The sequence below is a fragment of the Salvia miltiorrhiza genome, chromosome 5 (genome assembly GCF_028751815.1).
Source record: "Salvia miltiorrhiza cultivar Shanhuang (shh) chromosome 5, IMPLAD_Smil_shh, whole genome shotgun sequence".
Lineage (NCBI taxonomy): Eukaryota > Viridiplantae > Streptophyta > Magnoliopsida > Lamiales > Lamiaceae > Salvia > Salvia miltiorrhiza.
The window spans coordinates 45,023,372-45,046,914 of NC_080391.1; the positions used below are offsets into that span (position 1 = coordinate 45,023,372).

A 23,543-nucleotide genomic window follows, 5' to 3' on the forward strand; every position below is an offset into this window, starting at 1 on the left:
TTAATTTTCTTGTAGAACTTTTCCATATATATATACACACAAATTAACCTTGGATTTTATTCTAATCATCAAACTATCACTTCAAGTTTATACTCCTTCAATTTTGATTTGAAATTTTAACGTTTTAATATAAATAAACAGATTTCATTGTCTGCTTGCAAGTTGCAATTCCATGTGGCAGTATATACGGGAGCTACCAATTATTTGCCTTTCTGTTTTGAGGGGGAATTATTTGCCTTTCCTTAATCATTTATTATTCACCAACTTCAAAGATTGCATTTATCGTGAGCAAATATCGGAGCTGTCACTGGCTGGCGTGAAGGGCCCATTGAGCCAATTGTACGAATTACGATTAGGTCGGGCTGCATGTTCTTCAACCCCGGCCCAGTTCTTCACAGGCCAAATTGGCCCAAAACTTTATTTCTTTTTCTATTCTGTGCCAATTCGCAATATAATTGGACACATTGTTTGAACTCACGTTTTTATTTTTATTAGGGTTAAGGTGCAGATTAGCCCCTGAATTAGACCCCTCTAGAGCGTTTACCCCCCAAATTCGATCAAGGCGTGTTGACCTCCCTGAACTCCCGAAACAAGGGTGCAAATAAAACCCTTCGTTAAACGGCGCCTAAACACCATTTTTTTTCTAGTGGGCCCCACTCCTCTCTCTCTCTCTTCTCCACGGCCATTGTCATCAATCTATCACCAGAAAGCGAGCTTTGAATCTCCAATCAAAAATCGGAATGGCATCGTCCTCTTTATTCGGCGGAGGGAGCATAACGGGAGAGAGATATCTCCCCTTCTTCTTCTTCTACTTTCGAACCAGACAGAGAAATCGAGAAAAGATAAACAATAATCACCACCAAGTTTTCCACTTCGAATACAACGACCTGAAACTGAACGGTGCCGGCGAACATAGTTCAGCCAATGGAGCAAAATTCCCTTAATTCTGTTTCTAACTTACATTATTCCTTCCAGAAATTTACAAACCCAACAAACTAATTTCAATAATGAATAAACTAAGACAATTTACCGCATGCAGTGAGAGGTGAATGAGGAGATCGACGAAGGCGCCGGCGATGTATCCGTGATTGCCTTTCTCGTTGACTCTGAGGTAACACGTCGACAGCTCCTCAAGGCAGTCCCGGCGCTTGATGCCGTGCGCCGCCACCATCTCCGCCATCGAGGATCTGATTTTGACGCCGCCGCAGCCGCCACTGTAGGGAAAGACACGCGCCCTCGCCGCGCCGCCTCCTTGAGGATGGAGTTTGTCTCGCCAGGCTCGAAGCAGAGGCGATCGGATCAGAGGCCTCCGATCACGGCGGTCTCGTCGGGGAATACATGTGACGCCGCCGCAGAGGCGTAAAAGCTCTCGTCGCGGCGGATGCTGAATAAGGAGTTGGGGGTTTCGGTGAATTGGCGTTGGCGCAGAAGGAGAGAGTCTTAGGGCTGATGACGCAGGCCGACCAAGGCCACGACGACGCGGCTGAGGTGGCGGTGGTGGGAGAATCGGTGGCTTTGAACAGAAAGGGAAATTTATTGGCGGAGATATCGTTTGAATCCAAGAGAGAGGGAGAGGTCAATTGGAGAGAGAGAGATAGGAGTGATAAAAAAAAATAATTTTTTTTTAAAGAAAAAGACGTTTAAACGCCATTTAACAGACGGGTTTATTTGCACCATTGTTTCGGGAGTTCAGGGAGGTCAACGCGCCTTGACCGAGTCTGGGGGGGTAAACGCTTTAGGGGGGTCTAGTTAAGGGGCTAATCTGCACCTTAACCCTTTTTATTATCATCTGCACCTCGTGCAATGAACAGAAAATATTTTTAAGATTTTATATTTATATAAAAATAATAATAATTTAATTATCATATTTATAAATATGATAAAAAAAAATTAATCTTAACTAAATATATTTGAATTGTATATTGAAACAATAAAAAAATAAAGAAAAATTCACAATTACTATAAATTTGATATCGTGAAAGGTAAAAAAAATAGATTTATTCAAAAAATATGAGAGAGGAGAGAGAATTTTTTAAAATTCTAATAGTTAAACAAATATAATTTTTATATTTTAAATCAAATATTTACATAAAATATAATTAAAGCTCTTATCATGATCGTTAATTTGATGTGAAAATTAAATATTTTATAATAAATCAAATTTCACAATGTTGGAAAGAAATAAAATAAAAAATAAGAAATTAAAGAAAAAAATAAAAAGAAAAAAATAAAATTTACAAATAAACCTTCAATTTTATTATAACTACAAAATTGTCACTTAATTTTCAAATTGATTTGAAATTGATTTTTTTTTTTTTGAGCAGGATTTGAAATTGATTTGAAATTGAAAATTGCTTTTTTAATAGGGTTAAGGTGCAAATGCACCCTTAATAACACCCCTCGAGCGTATACCGATACCCCATCATACTCAACATTGGATCAGATAAACTCTCGATTTCCCAACATCGGGGCAATTAAACCCTCCTCCCAAATGGCGTTACACGGTTGTTACTTATTTATTTTTTATCATTCTTTATCTCTCTCTCTGTCTTTCTCCTCAACTCCGTTTGCCACCACTCGCCGACGACAATGACCGCAGCAACAACGGCATTGCGGTCGTGCCACCATCGCTCCTCCTCCAAATCTCTTCCACTTTTTTCTCGCCTCTTGATTTCACATAACCAACAAAATTCCCCAACTTCTAAGAAATTCCTAAATCTTCTTCCCCCTTAATTACGGCAAGCAGTCGCCGCAGCAAGAAACCTTGCCTTACCACCATTCTCTTCGGTCACACTCTGCACTTTACCCCTCTCAATCTTCAAAGAAGAAGTTGTCCCCAATTTCTTAACACCCTTTGCGTTAAGCTGCTTCCTATTCGGAGGCCTCCCATTTTGAGTCTTGCTCATTAGAGTTGCGAATTTTCCGCCGAATTCTGATTCGAATTTGTCGGGGGTGTTGGTATCTTGCAGTTAGTTACCTCTCTCTCTCTCTAAGTTAGTCGTTAATTTCGCCGGATCGGAAGTTGCTCATCAATAGAAATGACGCCAACCCATTCACCCTGATTATCAACCAGTTCGACATTGTGCCAAAAATCAAAATGAAGATTCACAAAATAAAAACGGATGGATCAATCAAGCCATGACCGTGCGCGGCGTGGAGATGAGTGGTGGAGAGAGTCAAGCGAGATGGAGAGATAGGGGAGAAGGCGCTGCAGACGAGGTAGAACATGGCCGGAGGCCATTTTCAACGAGCTTGGCGAAGAAGAATGGAAAATTAGTAACGGTCGAGTAACGCCGTTTGGGGGAGGGTTTAATTGCCCGAATTTTGGTACATCGGGGGCTTATTTGATCTATTGTCGAGTATGAGAGGGTATACGCTCTAGGTGTGTCTATATTAAGGGTGCATTTGTACCTTAACCATATGTAATATATTATAGATTAATTTTGGTTGTATATATTTGAATTGTATATGAAAAAAAAAATTCACAATTACTATAAAATTTGATATAATGAAAAAAAAAGAGTTGAAAAAAATAAAATTACACTAATTAAAAAGAATACAACAAATAGATTTATTCCAAAAATATGAGAGAGGAGAGAGATTTTTTTAAAATTTTAATAGTTTTTGAAGTTTTTTTTATATAATTACAAGAGGTATCTATTATCTAATTAAATAAGCAATATACACGCAGGCGGGACCACTATATTACACAAAGGTGGGAAAATAACCGCACGCGGGCGGGATTGAACCCAAGATCTCTCACAAAAGAGTCTTTGGGTGCCTTGCCACTTAATAGTTAAAATAAATATATTTTTTACATTTTAAATCAAAAATTTACACAAAATATATCAAATTAAAGCTCTTATTGTGATCTTTAATTTGATTTGTAAATTAAATATTTTATAATTAATTTGAATGAAAGTTCTTTCTCCCCGTAATAAGAGAATGTTGGACTAATTGTAGAATAAAGAATCCAATAACTACTAGAAAGATAGTAGATGTAGCGAAAAGTATATTTATAAATACTGCAAATTATTATGGGTGGGAATTTAAAGTACCCACTTTCATAATATGTCTATGAAAAATATTCATCCATATAATATATCTTACAAAATTATCTAAAGCACAATTGATGTTGATAGATTTGCATGATTTTTTGTAAAAGTTCTTACACTTTTCTTACACAAGTATAATTGTGTAAGAAAATGTATAAGATATGTAGTTAAAAATGCGCAAAATCTGATAAATGTGCAATTATTGTAAAGTCACGTCACTTTGTAAGCCTAAAATGCCCTAAGTTTGAAAATAATGAGGATACGTTTGTGCATGATAAAACAGTAATACGAGGGCTGAAAAATTCCAATTTAAGTATATTTGGAATCACAAAAAAATTCTAAACCTAATGGATCAACTAGCCGCCAATAAACCTTAGCCGCTCACAGTAGCCGCGGCTGTTTTTTCCCAGCAGCTAGTGTGAGCGGCTAGGGTTTACTGGCGGCTAGTTGACCCATTAGGTTCATATTTTTTTTGTGTTTCACAATATACTTAAATTTGAATTTTTAAGTCCTCATATTAATGTTTTATTATATACAAATGTATCCTTATGTTGTATTTGTTTTTTAAAAATATATTTTCTGAAAAAGAAGTACATATTAGAAAAGCAGATTGACAAATTTGGTTTATTATGGAGTAATAAGTCTCAATTTATTGAGTTTATTTGATTCAACATGAATTAATAACGTGACACATAAAATAATAGCAAATGTTGGATAAAAAAAATTCTAAACTCATATATTATGAAACAATAAAATATTACAGAGCTTACTACCTTATTAGCAGCCAAAAATTAGTATCTGGATGCAGTAGCCGCGGGTAAGAAACTCGTCGCGGCTAGAGCCATCGGCTAATGTTTACTGGCGGCTTCTTAAACCATTTCATTTATAATGGTTTTTTATATCACAATATACATAAATTTGAATTTTTACCCTTCATATTAATGTTTGTTCTATTTTTTTTATATTTGAAGACCTAAGTCTAAGTCATGCGTGATTGGACAATTGAAACGGCTAGGGAAAAGCTTTATAGGGTGAGAATCTCAAGCCTTTACAACAAAAATTCACGGGTTGGGGAATATTGTGTCAATGCTACACGGTTTTTGTGGGTTTTTGTTGACCAAGAATTCAAATTTTGATAAGTGATCAAGTGGGTAGGGCCCATTAGTTTAGACGCACACATTAAATACTAAGGGTTTCTAGCCTTCATTAGAAGCACACATTAAAAAACGGCTACAAGTTGAGAGAGATGGGAGAATACACGACATTCACCAAATTGCAAGTTGCTGAGAGAGAGAGAGAGAAGAATTCACGAAGAGTTCAATTGTTGTGTAGTCCCACTGTTGGTGAGGTAAGCTTATGCGTGTTTATTTGCAATTTTTCATGAGAATAATTTTCATGATTTTCCCCTTTGATTATCTATCGAAAATAATTCACTGAGTGTTTATTTACAAATTTGCAATTTGCTCTATGAAATTTCCAGAGAGATAGATAGAAGAATTTACGGCTATAGCTTCTTCTTCAAATCAAATAAGTATTCTACCTTTTAATATTGTGATATTGTATTATGCATAAAATAATAAAGTTTTTTAGGTTTTTCAGAAATGTAAAATTACTGAAATATTAATAAAAATTATAAAATCATAATTAATCTGATGAGGAGTAATATGTGCAGAGTAGGGAAAGAGTATAAATCAGTGGAATCGACCCCACGAGCGGGACGAATATGGCAGAAGACATACACTTACCAGAGAAGTCAATTCCATCAGAGAAGTCACTATCATCAGAGAAGTCACCCCCAGCAGAGAAGTCACCATCACCAGAGGAGTCATCCTTCGCCAGAGGAGTCATCCTTCGCCAGAAGAGTCATCTTCGTCAGAGAAGTCCTCCATGCCAGAGAAGTCATCCACGTCAGAGAAATCCTCCACGCCAGAGAAGTCATCCACGTCAGAGAAGTCCTCCACACCAGGGAAGTCATCCGTGCCAGAGAGATCGCCTTTTTCAGAAGGATCGCCAAAGACGCGGAGGATTTTCCCCGCGTGAAGATGAAATTCCTGATATACCCTTCAATCACGTCAAACGCATGCACTAGCATCGATTTTACCTTTTTACCCTCAATTGTAATCTATAAATAGGCCTCGTGCTCGTGTATTACATTTTCTACGCTATCATCTGCTCTCGAATACTACAGTTATATTTTGCTCTCGTGCTCGATTCTCCGATTGTTAGTTCATCCTTTCCGATCTACGTTACTAGGTATAGTTTACGCCTTTCATTCCGTAGTTTAGGTGTTGGTTTCGTTAAATACCAACTGGCGCCGTCTGTGGGAAAGTTACTGGGCTAGGACGTGAGATCACGGTCGCCGGCGTACGCAGATCTGAAATTCCAATCGGATTTGCGGGCGTTGGCACCAATCGAGCAGATAATTCGGATACCCAGCTGTTTTTAATCGGTTAATTGCGTCTTCTGATTTAATATACTGATAATCTGCTGTGATGTGCGTTGATTTATGTTTCTGGTGCATGGGGAAAGGTGGCGACGGGCACAAATCATGAATCGGGGAATTCTACGTTTATTCACCGTTTATTTGGGTTAATTGTTTACGCACGAAGGATTTCCTGGTAGAATTGATGCTTTCTTCACTGATCTAATGTTTTATATGGTAAAATTGTGGTATGAGGCTCTGTTTTGATTATGTTGGGTGCTTTTTTCTTACGGATCTAGTGTTTTGCGTCGATGAACTGTGGATTGACCTCGTATCGCCGGTATCTTGGGTTTATGCTGTTAGTATACGGGTGTTTTACGAATAAACGGGATAATTGTGGGTGATCTTCTTGTTTTCTCCTATAATCTTTGAATTGTGCTTGTGGGCTGTTGAGTATTATTCTGTTTTTGGGAGGATGAGAGGGTTTGTTGTTAATAAGGGGCTTTGAACTGATGAAAGATTACTTCGCACTTTGTCTCTTGTTTCATGAACTTCTTTACTGTTAATTTACGGGTTTCGCACCAATTAATACGTCGATTAGTGTTTTGGTGTTGTTATCATGAGGTTTGTGTTGCTGATGGGTGGATAATTTGCGTTTAAAAGAATAATTATGGATGTCCTTCATGCTTGCTTAAACTAATTTTCGTCCTATGCGTTGAATACTGCCTTACGCTAATAATTTGGGTGATAGTCGCGATAATCCTATTGTTTATAGGCTTTGTGATTATTATAAGACAGGATCATGTTAATCTTGGGTTGATTGTCGTGTTAATCTTGTTCGTTTCCTTACATAAGCTCTCGTTTATCTATCATTTCTAACGTATTACGCTAATAAGTTTGCTGGTGGTTGCCCTGTTTTTGCTTGTCTTTGGATTTCCTATTTTGGTTCTCTGGGTGCTCTGTTCTCTCCGCCGAACTTTGGTGGAGGTTCACGGGGGAAACCACCGTTATGCGGGCTCTGTTTTCTTAATCTATGCCCTGGGTTTATTTCCCAGTGTATAGAGTTACTGCGTGGGGAATTTTTTAACGGTCTCTGTATCGGTAACCGGGATTTCTTATTGGATTTCTTATATCAGGATTTCAATCGACAACAGAGGGTTTATTCTTTTGTCGTTAGAATGGTTTCTCACTTTGTTTATGTGTAGGTACCATGGGATCCTCTGATGCACACCGCAACCTAGAAAAGGAGTTCGACTCCGCTGCGCTTACCACTGAGGTGCCTACCTCATTGTTCAACAACTTGCAGGGCAACACAACCTTCGCTACGCCACCGGGATTCCCCGCTGTTTCGGTTACTCCGCTGATGGGATTGAATGGTAACTTCCAGAGGTCTGCTCTGGTGACGCCAGGATCAGAGGTGCCGAGCTTGGCCCCCACATCTGGTGGGGGATCGATTAACTTTGGGATAGCAGAGCAGATGATGGCCTTGCTCAGTTACGCTAATATGCGCCAAGCAATGGGAACACCAATGCTGTCTATGGTTCCTACTGTAGCTCCCCTGATTGGAGCAGCAAACCCGCAGGGCACTGAGGCCCCACCTCCAACTGCCCAGGAGGTAAACACTTTAGCAGTCAACAAACAGGCTGCGATGCCTCTGGAAATGCAAGGGGACCCGGCTGACAGGGAAGTGGAAAGAAGACCAGAGGGGAGCCGGATCAGACTCAACAGTGTGGTCAGAAGAGAGCGGGTTGACGAGTCTGATAGTCAATCCGTCTCCCTGGTGTTTGAGGAGGGGAGACCGAAGGAAAAAGCAAGGTTGAAAAACCAAGTGTCCCAGCTGAAACATCAACTCCAGGATCTGGAGGAATCACTGAGGGAGAAATCCCGAAGGGAGGATAGGGAACAAAGGTCAGGAAAATCGCACCGGGTAGAGAAGTCCCATCGATCAGAAAAATCGCGCTACACAGAGAGGTCAGAGGAACGAGAACCGGAGTATTCCTCTGGAAGACCTGAATATAGAATCCACAAGCGCCACGCTCGTGACGCACCCAGGGACAGAGGGGAGCAGGGGAGGCATAAGGGGGACAAGAGAGCTAAGACATCAAGGTTCCACCCGATCAACAACCGCAGTCCTTTCTCGGACGATATCTTGGCAGATACCTTACCTAGAAGCTACAAGCCCATCTCACTGGATTACGATGGCACTACCGATCCGGAGGTACACCTCAATCGGTTTGAAGGGTTGGTTACGCTGCACATGTACACGGAGGGCATCAAGTGCCACATCTTTTCAACTACGCTTACTGGCCCGGCTCAGTTGTGGTTTGGGATGCTTCCCCCGAACTCTATTCATTCCTTTAAGGATCTACAAACTCATTTTTTACGTCAGTTCGCGAGTTCGCGGAGAGTAGGGAAATCAGCTCTTTCGCTAATGGATATCAAGCAAGATCAGGGTGAAACGTTGCGGGAATATACAGCAAGATTTAATCTCGCTGCTCTGGAGATGCCAGAGGCAGAATCGCAAATCAAGAATTGCGCCTATGTCAGAGGACTCAGGCCAGGAATCTTCTTTGACGAATTGCAAATTCGTCCAGCAAGGGATTTTGATGACATTATGGCAAGGTTGCCAGGTTATTTGCAGTTGGAAGATGCCAAGATGGCAAGAAAAGTGGAGAATGATAAGCATAGGGTCAAGAAAGCTGAGGAAGCACCCGAAAGACAGAGACATCAGGAAAGGGCCCCGTTCAGAGGGTTGCCTCCCAGGGTATTGCCACCCCAGGGAGGAATGCCGTCCCACCAGCAGCGCACAGTGAATGAGGTTACGCGGTTTACCGAGTACACACCCTTGAATAAACCACAAGAAGAAATTTTTCAGTTGATAAAGGATCAGTCGTTCTTTCGGGCACCGGGAACCTACCGGACAGGGCCGCCACAGGAGGGGCCTAATAATAAGTTGTGCGAATATCACAATTCCTTCGGGCATTACACGAAATATTGTGGACATCTTAAACACCAATTAGAATTACTGGTGCGTCAGGGATATCTCGACCACTTCATTGACAGAGGAAATGAGGGCCAGAGGAGGACTGATCAGAGAGATCAACGAGATCAGAGGAATCAGAGGGATCAGCGAGATCAGAAGAATCAAAGAAATAACCGGGATCAGCGACAAGAGCAGGGAAACAACAGAGATCGCAGGCTTGATGACAACCGGGATAATCGCAGAGAGGGGGCAGACAGGCAAGCTCCTCCTCCCCCCCATCGAATCGGGCCAAAAAACAGGGTATCAGAGCAGTAAAAACAGGGTACTATCCTAAAAGGGTCATGGAAATTACGAATACAGCAGAAGAGCCTGCAATCACTTTTGGAGCAGAAGATATACGCACATTGATGTACCCGCATGATGATGCGCTGGTCATTACGGCAGACATTGCCGGCTGCATTATTCACCGTATTTTCGTAGATTCGGGCAGCGCTGTAAACATCTTGTATAAGGAATGTCTTCAAAATATGGGAATCAACGCTCGTATTGAGCCGACAAACGCCCCTCTGTTTGGGTTCGGGGGAGAAATGGTCATGCCTCTAGGATATGTAGAGCTGCCATTGATTCTTGGCAGTGCAGTTGCGGGCAACAAAACAAGGATGGTACGGTTCTTAGTGGTGGATATGCCTAAACCCTCGTACAATGTCATACTCGGCCGGCCTGCCTTGACGGCGTTCAGGGCAGTTATCTCTTTGTTTCACCTAAAAATGAAGTTTCCAATCGAGGGTGGAAGAGTGGGAGAAGTTTGCGGCGATCAAACAACATCAAAAGCATGCCACGTACAAATGCTCACACAGTCAGCGGGACAGAAAAGGGAAAGATGGACAGAGGGGTCGGACGCCCGGAAGAGGGGGAAAGTGGGCGAGGTGCACGCCCCAGCAGAAGAGCGCCAGGAGTTGGCGGATTTGTTAAAAGACAGAGACTCCACAGAGAAAACCGCGCTGGTGTCCACTAGCGATGTTTGCAATATGATCGAATTATTTCCAGGGAAAGAGGGTTTCCTGACAAAGGTTGGGTCTACCATGAGTGATCAAGTCAGAGAAGAGCTCGTTAGCTGTCTTCGGCGAAATGCGGATGTATTCGCATTCAGCACCGCAGATCTAAAAGGAATTGATAGAGAATTAGCAGAGCATTGCCTCAATGTGGATCCCAAGGTTAAGCCGGTGAAACAGCGGACAAGGAACTTTGGGGTTGAAAAGGACGCTGCAATCAGAGAGCAGGTCTATGAGTTACTAAAAGCCGGGCATATTGAGGAGGTGCAATATCCAGAGTGGATCTCAAACGCGGTGATGGTACCCAAGAAAACAAACACTTGGAGGATGTGTGTGGATTTAAGAGATTTAAACGCTGCTTGTCCGAAGGACCACCATCCTCTGCCGAGGATTGATCAATTGGTGGACTCTACTTCAGGATGTGCCTTATTATCCATGATGGATGCGTACCAAGGGTATCATCAGGTAAAGATGAACAGGGGAGATATCGCCAAAACGGCCTTTGCCGTCTGTTGTGGGGTATATGGGTGGAAGAGTATGCCGTTTGGTCTGAAGAATGCGGGAGCCACGTATCAGCGAATGATGGAAAAAAATTTCAAAGACCAACTTGCTAAGAATATCTCAGTATACGTGGATGATATGCTTGTTCGGAGTGTGAGGGCAGAGAATCATGTTTCTGACCTAGAGGAGATCTTCACGGTGGTCAGAGACCATTGGCTTATGTTGAATCCAGCAAAATGCACCTTTGGGGTCACAACAGGGAAGTTCTTGGGATATAAAGTCACGCCTGCAGGAATTGAGGTTAACGCCGAAAAGGTCAAAGCTATTATGGAAATGACACCGCCCAGAGGAATCAAGGAGGTGCAGACTCTGAATGGGCGCATCACTGCTCTGAGCAGATTCATCTCGCGATCAGCAGAGCGGAGCATGCCGTTTTTCAAAGTATTGAGGAAGGGCAGTAAGTTTCTGTGGACAGAGGAATGCCGAGCGGCATTTGAGGATCTTAAAGTGTACTTAGCGAAACTCCCTACTCTTACCAAGCCGGTCCCGGGAGAAACGTTGTATCTATATATAGCGGTGGGAGAGGATGCGATCAGCTCTGTGCTTATCAGGGAAGAAGGAAGCCATCAGAAGCCCATCTATTTCGTCAGCCGAATTATTCAAGGTTCTGAATTGAATTATACAGAGATTGAGAAGGCTGCTCTGGTAGTCATGATTACGGCAAGAAAACTGAGACCTTACTTCTTATCACATCGGGTGGTGGTGCGCACTGCTTTACCTTTCAAACAAGTTTTGGGTCGCCCGGATTTGTCAGGGAGAATGGTTAAGTGGGCTGTGGAGTTGGGGAAGTATGACGTGGATTATGAACCGAGAACGGCGATCAAGGCACAAGCGCTGGCAGATTTCCTACAAGAAACAACTCGGCGTCCCGTGCCGGAGTTCTGGGTTGCTTTCGTGGATGGATCAGTAACAAAAGAAGGGTGTGGAATCGGGGTTTATATCACTTCGCCGGGTTATGGGACATACCAGTTCGCCATCAAATTCACTTGTCGGTTATCTAACAATGAAGCGGAGTATGAGGCCGTGGTCAGAGGGGCTCACATCTTGTCAGAGCTTAAAGCCGAGTGTGTCATCATAAAGACAGACTCCCAGTTGGTTGCACAACAGTTCTCGGGAAGTTACAGTATCAAGGATCAGAGGATGAAGGCGTACCATACCAAAATTAGCGAAATGAAAGAAAAGTTCATGGAATTTAAGCTCGAACAGATTTCTCGGGAGGAGAACACGAAGGCCGACCTACTGGCGCGCATGGCTAGCGCAGTAGAGCAAACTTGGAGCGACGAGATTATCTTACTCTGTGATACCAGAGAGATGGAAACTTCGCAGGTGTTCTCGGTAGAAATCAGAGATGATTGGCGGGCCCCGATTATACACTTTCTGAAGACAGGGGAGCGGCTGAGTAGAGAATCCAATCAGAGGGCTCGCTATGAGAACTATTGCTTAATCAACGATCAACTCTTCAAACGATCTTTCACTCAACCTTTGCTAAAATGTTTATCTCCAGAGGAAGCTAATTTTGCTTTGCAAGAAATTCATGCAGGTTGCTGTGGTGGGCATACGGGATTTCGGGATCTTGTGCGCAAGATTATCCGGGCCGGGTTCTATTGGCCTCACATCAACAAGGAGGCCAGAGAGTTCATCCGCAAGTGCGAGGCTTGCCAGAGACATGCAGGGCGAATCAATGTACCAGGGGAGCCTATGGGTGTCATGTACGCAGCATGTCCGTTTGACAAATGGGGCATTGATATAGTCGGGAAGTTGCCTACAGCACCGGGAGGGAAATGCTTTCTCATCGTGGCAGTAGATTATTTTTCTAAATGGGTCGAGGCCGAGGCTGTGGGCAAGATTGATGATGTTACAGTGGAGCGCTTTATTTGGAGAAACATTTGTTGCAGATTCGGGGTACCGAGAATCATTGTATCTGATAACGGGACTCAATTCACAGGGCAAAGGATCGCGGATTTCTGCGACCGAATGGATATCACACAGCGTTTCGTCTCGGTGGCCCACCCACAAGCCAATGGCCAGGTAGAGCTGGCTAACAGAACTATTTGTGAAGGGATCAAGAAGAGACTGAATCAGAGCAGAGGGAAGTGGGTTGAAGAATTGGATACCGTCCTCTGGGCTTATCGCACCAGTCCAAAGACGGCAACAGGGGAGGCTCCTTTCACGCTGGTATATGGATCCAATGCGATGGTACCAGCAGAAGCCAGATTGGAATCATACCGCATTATCACTTATGATACGGAACACAACGCCGATCTTCGGAGAACAGAGCTCGACCTTGTGGAAGCACAGCGAGAGGAAGCTCAAATCAGAGCAGCAAAATATAAAAGTGTCATCAAAGCAGGGTACGACAAAAGGATCAGAGCAAGAAAACTGGTCAAGGGCGATCTAGTATTGAAAAGAGCAGACGCGTTAAAGGCTGTGGGCAAGTTTGAAGCAAATTGGGAAGGACCATTTATCGTTACAGAGGTTTTGGGTGGCGGAGCGTACATATTGTCAGATTCAGACGGCAGAACTCTCCCCAGGCCATGGAATATAAATACACTCAAAAAGTTCTATGTATAACTGCTATTTAGCAGGAGTAATCATTTGTAGACCGGATACTCTTTTTCCCCACAGGGGTTTTAACGAGGTCCGGGGCCATGATATCAATAAAACAGATATATGGTTCTAGGGAATTTCCCTTGTGTTGTTTCATTTGTTTCAATTTTTGCCTTCTTACATTTCATATGTTACTTAACATGTTCATGCAGAGCATTGCACATGTCACCAGAGGGGGGAGTAGGGTGTATACCCATAGTCCCCAATTTTCAAATTCAAAATACAAACTGCTTCTTAGCAGGACAAGGGAAAAACGAATACAAAAACTGCTTCTTAGCAGGTCAAAGAGAAAGCAAGCACCAGGGATGGACGCCTTTTCTTCCACACTCCGAGTTCTCTCTCGCCGCCGAGACATGTTCATTCCTCAGATCTACTCCAGCTCCACCCCACATCTGCAGGAGTATCAAGAAAAACAACAAGTCAAAATGCCAAAAAGAAAAAAATACAGAAGAAAAACAAACCAATGTCCAGATCCGGGGAATTAACGACCAGATTTGAAGAAACAACGGCCAGATCCGGGAAACGCGGCAATAATGCTCTCAAGCAAGGGAAGTCCGCTCATCACAACCACAAAGTTAGAGATCTGCACCAGAGGCACAGAGGAAAAGGGCGAAGCCTTCAGGGATGTGAATGTTCAGAGGGGAACTTCCCTTATTTGAGTGCTTTACAACCAAGATGGGAAAAGATACGGAAAGTAGGAGAGAAGGAATAGCAGATCTAGGGTTTGAGAGGAAGTCGGAAAAGGGTAACGAGGGAGCTTTCTCTAAGAATCTTGGAGATAAAACCCTCAGGCGGGGGGGAGTCCTGTTTTTTCAGTCACCAACGGGCGCCGGCGTACTTTCTCAAAAGGACTCGCTCCCCCGACTGAGGGCATTACAACCAAGACAGGAAGGCATTTTGAGCCAAAAAGACGAGAGATCTAGGGTTTGAGAAGAAAGCAGCTGGGGGCGGCGGAAAGAAAATAAGGGATTCTGAGCTAGGTCATGAAGAATGGAGGGGTATATATAGAGATGGTATCGGGCCTAAGTAAGGGGCCAAGGGGTAATGGGCTTATGCGAATTTATGGGCCGGAGAAGGGAGTAAGAAGTAATTGGGCCAACATGTTCATAACAGAGTATTGCACATGTCACCAGAGGGGGGAGTAGGGTGTATACCCGTAGTCCCCAATTTTCAAATTCAAAAATGACTTCTCAACAAGTAAAGGGAAAAACAGAGGGATCACGCTCCAGCAGAGCAGAGGGAAGCGCTCGTAAGCCGCGAAAGTTGGTTGCGCCATCCGGGCCTTCCATGCTCCGCGCAGAGGAAGGGAAGCGCTCGTAAGCCGCGAAAGTTGGTTGTGCCATCCGGGCCTTCCATGCTCCGCGCAGAGAGAGGAATACTACTTAATCGTAAGCCGCGAAAGTTGGTCGTGCCAACCGGGCCTTCCATGCTCCGCGCAGAGGTGGCACATAATCGTAAGCCGCGAAAGTTGGTTACACCCCCCGGGTCCTCCATGCTCCGCGCAGAGGTTGTCCTTAACCGTAAGCCACGAAAGCTGGTCGCACCCCCCGGGTTTTCCACGCTCCGTGCAGGGTGTTCTTTCAATCGTAAGCCGCGAAAGTTGGTCGTGCCAACCGGGCCTTCCATGCTCCGCGCAGAGGTGGCACATAATCGTAAGCCGCGAAAGTTGGTTACACCCCCCGGGTCCTCCATGCTCCGCGCAGAGGTTGTCCTTAACCGTAAGCCACGAAAGCTGGTCGCACCCCCCGGGTTTTCCATGCTCCGTGCAGGGTGTTCTTTCAATCGTAAGCCGCGAAAGTTGGTCGTGCCAACCGGGCCTTCCATGCTCCGCGCAGAGGTTGCACATAATCGTAAGCCACGAAAGTTGGTTGCACCCCTCCTGGGTCCTCCATGCTCCGTGCAGAGGTTGCACTTAACCATAAGCCACGGAAGTTGGTCGCACCCCCCGGGTTTTCCATGCTCCGTGCAGGGGGTTACTATTTAATCGTAAGCCGTGAAAGTTGGTCGTGCCACCCGGGCCTTCCATGCTCCACGCAGAGGGTTACTATTTAATCGTAAGCCGTGAAAGTTGGTCGTGCCACCCGGGCCTTCCATGCTCCACGCTGAGGGTTACTATTTAATCGTAAGCCGTGAAAGTTGGTCGTGCCACCCGGGCCTTCCATGCTCCACGCAGAGGGTTACTATCTAATCGTAAGCCGCGAAAGTTGGTTGCACCCCCCGGGTCCTCCATGCTCCGCGCAGAGGGTTACTATTTAATCGTAAGCCGCGAAAGTTGGTTGCACCCCCCGGGCCTTCCATGCTCCGCGCAGAGTGCTCAAGCTTGGATGGGAAGCAGCTTGGCTGGGAAGCAGCGCGGATGGGAAGCAGCTTGGATGGGAAGCACGAAATCGCTAACAAAGGAATCAACCAAATCCTCGCCAGAGGAGGAGGTGAAATCCCTTCCGGGGGAAATCAATCAAATCCTCGTCAGAGGAGGCGGTAAAATCCTTTCCAGAGGAATCAACCAAATCCTCGCCAGAGGAGGAGGTGAAATCCCTTCCGGGGGAAATCAATCAAATCCTCGTCAGAGGAGGCGGTGCAATCCTTTCCAGAGGAATCAACCAAATCCTCGTCAGAGGAGGCGGTAAAATCTTTTCCAAAAGAATCAACCAAATCCTCATCAGAGGAGGCGGTGAAATCCTTTCCAGAAGAGTCAACTGAAGTTCCTGCCAGAAGAATCAACAAAACCCCCACAGCGGAAATCAGAGAAATCTCGAAGGAGAAAATCAAAGAAACACTGACAACAAGCATGATGAGCCAAACCAAGCCAAGCACAGATTCAACATGAACGTGAAAGCAACAAAAACAACACAAGTAATGAAAGGGAAAAAAGCAATACAAGCAGGGAAGAAATTTCATATAAACAGGCCGTGAAGGTGTAGTTGCATATCAAAAATGGGAGGTAAATGTTAAGTTCATACAGACCAAAAAATTACAAAAATTTTATTAACTCAGGCAGGAGGAACAGAAGCATCTTTATCAATGGCAGAAGGGGCAGGAGCAGAGGCAGAGGAAACCGGGGGAGGAACACCACTCGTAGAGACTTGGCCAGAAACGGCTCCCTCTGCGAACACGGGCAACATGCCAGCTTCCTTCACCGCGGGAAGACGGACTCCCAAGTCCACCAATTTCACAGCTTCTTGTACGAACGTTTTCTCATCTCGATACAGGGAAAAAAGCTGATCCATCGCAGAGGAGGAGGAAGCTGAATCTTCAGAAATGGAGGCCGCCAAATCAGAGGGCAGAGGAGGCACCACACCATACTGGGAAAAACTCCGGGTACTTTTGTTGGTGGGATCCCGCAGCCGGTTCACAAAGCCCGCCAGGGAAGCAGAGACAACAGGCGCATACAATGGAGCGGAGGGCACTGAAGCAGACCCAACCCCAAAGGCGAAATAGGGAATGGCCCTCTCCAGCACTGGATACCACCATTCTGGTTTCTTCGGAGAATTCGCAGGGATCCCCATCAGCTTATTTATTTCCTCATCATTGAGGTTATCCATCAGGGCATGCAAATCCAGGGTAGCGAGCTGCTCCGAGGTCGCCCCTGCCATTTCTAACGCCTTGGAGGCGGACTGCTGTATCACATAGGCAAAGAGGGGTCCGAAATCCTCCAGGTATTCTTGAGTCCGCTTGAAGGCCGCCAAGGTGCCTTCCAGCATCAACCCCAAAAAGTGTTGACCCTGCGGAGACAAGAAATACTCTAGGCGCTGATCTCGCGCCCCCAGGACGTAGGCACGATTCTACGCTTCCACGAGCGTCTTCTTCCAATCACGCCGAGTCGCCTTGTAGGCTTCCTCATATCCAGCCTTGAACCTAGCCAGGTTCTCATGACTTTCCTTGGTTACCCTGGTTAATTCAGAAACCAGGGAGGACTTCTCCACTTCCGATTGGGCCAGCTGGGCCTTCAACTCAGCAATCTCTGCCTCAGCCTTACTCAGACGTTCCACCACCCCAGCGACATCATCATCACGCTTGGCGATGTCCGCCTGTTCCTCCTTTCTTTCTTTCTCTGCCATGTCGTAGTCGTGGATGCACTTAACAGCTCCCCACATCCGAGCCTCCACCTGCAAGAAAACAAAATGGGTTCCGACAGAACAACAAAAAGGTTAATAACTTCGTTTTTCTTTCTATGATAAAGGTATAAGAGACAAGGTACCTGAAGAGCCAACTGACACAGCTGAGTAGCTAAAACCCCCCGGGACAATTTCTCCACTTTCTCCTGGTCTTGCGAGTGGACACGAGCTAGCAAGGCATCGATTAACACCTGACCCGAAAGACTCGAAATCGGCCCAGGAACAACATCCTCTGGTTCTTCAGCAGAGGCCACAGCTTTGCCCTTGCCTTTTCCACCAGCAGAAGGGAGGGTCTTCAATCCACCGGCAGACTTCTTCGCTGGTCCCTTACCCTTTCCCCCGGCGGAGGGGAGGACCCGCGAACCACCAGTGGATTTCTTCGCTGGCTCCTTAGACTGACCGGCCTTCTTCAGGCCCTCCTGTTTCTCCTTCTCCCCCACGGAGATCAGGGAACCCCTCTTTCTTTTCTTCGAAAGTTCAGTCAGGGTGACATCGGGGATCGAGTCAGGAGAAGGAACTTCATCAGTAATATCCATAATCGGGATATCCTCTTCACAGGTGCCAGATGCACCATCAGTATTGGGACGCCTGCTCCTATGAACAAGGGCGCCGGCATCAACTTCCTCTACATTAAAGGGGCGGGAGGCTCCCACATTTCCCTCTGGGATTTCTACCACAGGAGGAAGGGCGACTAGCTCGACCCCAATTGGCTGCTCTGAGGGGCCTGTCCCAGAAGCAGAACCCCTGGAGCCATGCTCCCCACTGGGAACAGGAGAAGCAACAGCGGGCAGATTGTCCCCACATTTCTTCCTCCAAGACATGTCTGCAATTTAAAACGCTACATCATTAACATCCGGGTAACAAAAGTTAACATATTTTTCTAATTTATATTTTTTACCTATCGTTTTCTTTGGATATAGGGGAAATAGATCATTGTATGCCAGTGCCGAATTGTTCTCAACAAGATATTTACAGTCTAAGGGCTGGGCCTCGTTCATAGCATTAAGATGAGCTATAATACTCAGATCACGGGTTGAAGGGGCGTCGGAAGAGGCTGGTTTATAAGTAGTGCGAGGGTTATGCCACTCCAGCTCCGAAACGTGATACTCGCGCCAAGTGCCGAAGAGGGTGCGCACATAGCAGTAATGGCTCAGAAAGCCCTTATCAAGGGAATTTAGAGAGGAAAGAAAGGTAGTAGGATATTTGGGAAGACCAGCAAAACTATACAGGGGACTGCCCTGCATACAAAGAGATTGGGTTTGACAGAATAGTTTGGCGGTATCCCCAACACCGTGAGCCCGACATAGAATATGGAAGGCATATAACCTTCGGATAGCAGAGGGGGTGACTTGAAAGAAAGGGATGCGAAAGTGATTACAAACATCAACCAGAAGGGTAGGAGGAGGGAGCCTTAGGCCAGCATCTATTTGGGCTTTCCAGATGACTATCACCTTGGGATGGCGAAGGCTTTCGGGGGGTGTTGAATCTTTAGAGAAGGCTTCGAATTTTAAACCTTCGGGGTGTCGGCATTTACTCTTCAGTTTCTCCACCGCTGCGACATCAAGACGGGATTCAGGAACACGCTTGGGAGGCTGGGGTGTCTTTCTGGTCCTCTTTTTAGATGGAGAGGGGCTCGGAGTAGCTTGGGAATTGTGAGAGGAAGAGGAGGAAGGAAGATTTTCGAGTTCCTGGGGTTGGGGAGAAGGAGATAAAGAATTTTGAGGAGAAGGCGAGCGCGAGGGTTGGGGAGCGGAAGTAGAGGCCATTGTCGGAAAATTTCAAATCCTAGGGTTTCTAAACACACTCAATCAGAGCACCAACAAATTTCGAAACTACTTGTACCAAGCACAAAACTGCAGAAGAAGAAGAAGATGCGCGAATTACCTAGACCAGAGAAAGATTGATGATAAAACCTGGAACGGAAGGATCACAGGAGAATACGCCGGAACAGGAAGAGAATCGCCGGAAAATGCAGGAAAAAGAGTTCGGAAACTTGGAGAAGAAGAATAGTGAAAAATGGGAGTTCGAATCGACTAAGTAAAATATACGCGGGCAACTACCAACATGCGGGATGAACGACACGTGGCATACGGGAATAGATCGACGGCTAAGAATCCCTACGGAAAGGCGAAAAGACGCAAAGGTTAAAAAGTAACCTCGGGGTACGGGAAAAAGCACTGTAGATCGGGCAGGCATTTAATGCAGGTGACGTCACCTATGCGGGCGAGTCCTCTGACTAGTTGCACTAATCCAGAGTGAACTAGCCAGACCAAGGGGGGGTAATAAAAACACCAGAGAGCAACTCACAGGACTTACCTTTATTTTCGTAAAATATTAGAATGTTTATATCTTCATGACTTGCAGGGATCAGGGAAAACATCATAGCACCAGCTTTAACAATACTACAATGGTTGAACACGAAGAATACCCGGTTCAACCAGACCAGAGGGGGGAGTGGTTGATGAGGAGTAATATGTGCAGAGTAGGGAAAGAGTATAAATCAGTGGAATCGACCCCACGAGCGGGACGAATATGGCAGAAGAGATACACTTACCAGAGAAGTCAATTCCATCAGAGAAGTCACTATCATCAGAGAAGTCACCCCCAGCAGAGAAGTCACCATCACCAGAGGAGTCATCCTTCGCCAGAGGAGTCATCCTTCGCCAGAAGAGTCATCTTCGTCAGAGAAGTCCTCCATGCCAGAGAAGTCATCCACGTCAGAGAAATCCTCCACGCCAGAGAAGTCATCCACGTCAGAGAAGTCCTCCACACCAGGGAAGTCATCCGTGCCAGAGAGATCGCCTTTTTCAGAAGGATCGCCAAAGACGCGGAGGATTTTCCACGCGTGAAGATGAAATTCCTGATATACCCTTCAATCACGTCAAACGCATGCACTAGCATCGATTTTACCTTTTTACCCTCAATTGTAATCTATAAATAGGCCTCGTGCTCGTGTATTACATTTTCTACGCTATCATCTGCTCTCGAATACTACAGTTATATTTTGCTCTCGTGCTCGATTCTCCGATTGTTAGTTCATCCTTTCCGATCTACGTTACTAGGTATAGTTTATGCCTTTCATTCCGTAGTTTAGGTGTTGGTTTCGTTAAATACCATAATCTATTAGCCTCCAGTAATTAATAGCTTTAAGCACTAGCTGCCGGATTTACAAACCCAACGACTAGTGCTTAAAACAATTAATTACTGGCGGCTAGTAATATAATTATGATTATATAATTTTTTAATTATTTTTCTAGTAATTTAATAACTAATTATGAATTATTTTTAGTTGAGGTGGCTCAGTGGTTCGCAAGGACACGAATTGTCCAGAACCCGTTAGAAAACATCTCATGGCGTAAATTGCAAATCCGCTATGCCCAGGAGGATAAGCAGTTTCACCAGCCAGATCAATGCAGCTCTGGTATTTATGTGTGCATGTATGTGGAGCGTCTGGTATCAGGCTCTCCGAGCATTGCGTGGGCAATAGTCACGCCCCCGACTATAGGCGCAAGATAGGCAGTAGCATCTACGAGTTTTGCATCCCCGGAGCAAAAGATTATGTATTTCTACTTGTAAATGATTATTATGCATATTGATATTTTGATTAGATATTGGAGTATCTGTTAGTGTATATTTCTCTTCATTTTCAATTGCAACCTACATAAAACAGTAAAATAAGATGAAATATACAATTAGCCGCCAGAAAATCACTAGCCGCTATTAAAAATCTCAGCGGCTAATGACGGCAGCTAATGAATTTCTGGCGGCTAACTGGATATTTCATCTTATTTTATTGTTTAATGCATAACCAAGGTATCTCAAGTTATTTTATGCTATGTACTCAACTTTTATATAAAACATTGTTCATTTCTCTAAATTCTCATTCATAATTTCAACTAATACTTCTTATGACATGTCAATGTTGGTCATTACTAAAGGCGTATGTTTTCTGCTTCAAATATTTCAAATCAAACACTTGAATAGATTCTAAAACATCAACAAAATGATAAAACCCAAACTAGCCGCCAGAAAATGCCTAGCCGCGTTCACTAGCCGTTGTGGATTTTTTGGGACGGCTTGTGCTCCTAAAAAATGAATTCTTGGCGGCTAGTGGAACATTTGTTGTTTTTGTTATGTTTTATAGATGATACAATTGATGTCAAAAGGAAATGTTTTGATTACAATGCCAAATTGAACACATCAATTACTCCAATATGTTTGAATTAATTTAATGTTATATTTGATGTAGAAAACTATGGAATTGCATATAAAACATGAAAATAATATGAATTCACTAACTAGTTGCCAGAAAATCTCTTTTTTGGATCACTAGCCGCGGTATTTTTTGTAGGACGGCTAGTAGGGGTGGGAATCGGGTCGGGTTCGGGTACCTACCCGAAAAAATCGGGTACCCGAACCCGAAAATCGGTGAAAAATAGTACCCGATCCCGAACCCGATTACTAAATCGGGTACCCTAATATCCGACTCGGGTATCCGAATCGGGTATTCGGGTACCCTAAATTACCCGAGCAGATTTGAATTGGATGCCCAAAAATCAAAATGCTTGTCCAGATCCAGAAATGCCGATGGTCGGAGGCTCAGAGCTCGGAGGCGGCGCGACGCTGTTGCTGTGGGAGAAGAGGCAAAGGACGAAAAGAACATGCCGGAGGGGGCGGCGGCACTAAAACCTCTCGACGGCGCCGGCGACTGGAGACTGCTGTTGCTGCTGCGCGGAGGCGACTCGAGACTGCTGCTGCGCGGCTGCGCAGTGGTCAGGTGGGGGAGACCGGCGACGGGGTCGCCGCTAGGTGCGAATGCGTGCGTGGCTGCGTGGAGGCTGGAGCAGTGCGGCCGCGGCGGGAGGGAGTGAATGAGTGACGGCGGGAGTGAGAGTGACGAGGCAATTAGGGCCGGCTGGGAGGGATGAATTGGGAAGGATGAATTGGGTGGGAATCGGGAATTGGGGAATTGGCAATTAGGGTCGGCTGGGAGTTTAGATTTCATATTTAATTTAATTAAATAGTTTAAAATTTATTAATTAAAATATCGGGTAATTCGGGTATACCCGATCGGGTATACTCGATACCCGATTATTTCGACCCCTAAATACCCGATCCCGTACCCGATCCCGAATTAATCGGGTATAGGGTACCCGATACCCGATTTTTTCGGGTCGGGTATCGGGTACCCGATTACCCGATCCCGAAATTCCTAGCCCTAACGGCTAGTGCTCCTAAAAAATGAATTTCTGGCGGCTAGTGCAACATTTGTTGTTTTTGTTATTTTTTATAGATGATGCAAGTGATATCTAAAGGAAAAGTTATGATTTCAATGCCAAATTGAACACATCAATTACTGCAGTGAAAAAAAATCAATACACATTGAATATAACAGGAAATTCAACTACTCGTCGCCACCCATACCCTTGCATGTTCTACGTGTGTGGCCAGGCGAGCCACATATACCAAACCTTTTGGGTACTCGTTTTTTTCGACTACTTGATGCATCCGCTGTAGTACTCCATTCGATTAGGAACAAATATAATATCTCCCTGAAACGCTTGTAAATGTCAAATAGTAACTTAATTCATAAAAATAACGTAAAACATGTTCTCAACGTTAAAAATAACATACAATCAAACATGCAAACTATAATTTATACGAAGAATACGGGAGAATCACCTTTTAAGGCAGAAATTCAACACAAATTGCACCACCTCTCGTACAGAACCACTTCTCAAATCTTTA

The 23,543-nt window shown here is 44.7% G+C and overlaps 1 long non-coding RNA gene and 1 pseudogene across 1 annotated transcript; one reads left to right on the plus strand and one right to left on the minus strand.

Annotated features, from left to right (window-relative positions):
• Positions 1–755: 755 nt before the first annotated feature.
• LOC131025992 (transcription repressor OFP15-like) lies at positions 756–2,906 on the minus strand (annotated as a pseudogene).
• Positions 2,907–5,263: 2,357 nt separating this feature from the next.
• LOC131024490 (uncharacterized) lies at positions 5,264–21,672 on the plus strand. Its single transcript, XR_009101873.1, has 2 exons — positions 5,264–5,403; positions 21,085–21,672. It is a non-coding gene; the product is annotated as an uncharacterized LOC131024490 (long non-coding RNA).
• The last annotated feature ends 1,871 nt before the right edge of the window (positions 21,673–23,543 follow it).